Raw genomic sequence first — 489 nt, 5'->3', positions numbered from 1 at the left:
TAACTGGGGGGGCCAGACAGGGGCCACTTGTGCTTTTAGGGGGCACAATTTTAAAATTCATCTTAAACTACTTTAAGTAGCCTATTATTCATTCAGTCATTTTTCACCATGTCATGTATCGCGGCAATCTCTAGAAGTAATCTATAACAATTTTAACTAAAATGAATGTGTCATCTTGTTTCATTTATTTGACAAATAACTTTGTATTGTAGTGTCAGGGGCATCATTTTAGAAGGGGCACGGGTGAAGTGGGGGGGGGGTATATATGTGTATACAGCAGCCACAAACTGATATAGGCTTATGTCCCTACTGACAAAAAAACAATAAAACCATCACAGAAAATTTGAATGCTTTCCACAACAAATAACATTACAAACCATCATCTTTTAGCCATTAAAACCATTAAAAATGGTTTTCTGTAGTGTGTTTTGGGACATATTCCATTAGGATTTATTGGTTTTAACAAGCCATCTATAGAAGGCAACCAAT

The sequence above is a fragment of the Sinocyclocheilus rhinocerous genome, unplaced genomic scaffold (genome assembly GCF_001515625.1).
Source record: "Sinocyclocheilus rhinocerous isolate Xijiao unplaced genomic scaffold, SAMN03320098_v1.1 scaffold1136, whole genome shotgun sequence".
In the NCBI taxonomy this organism is placed as follows: Eukaryota; Metazoa; Chordata; class Actinopteri; order Cypriniformes; family Cyprinidae; genus Sinocyclocheilus; species Sinocyclocheilus rhinocerous.
Note: the sequence above shows the minus strand (reverse complement) of the source record.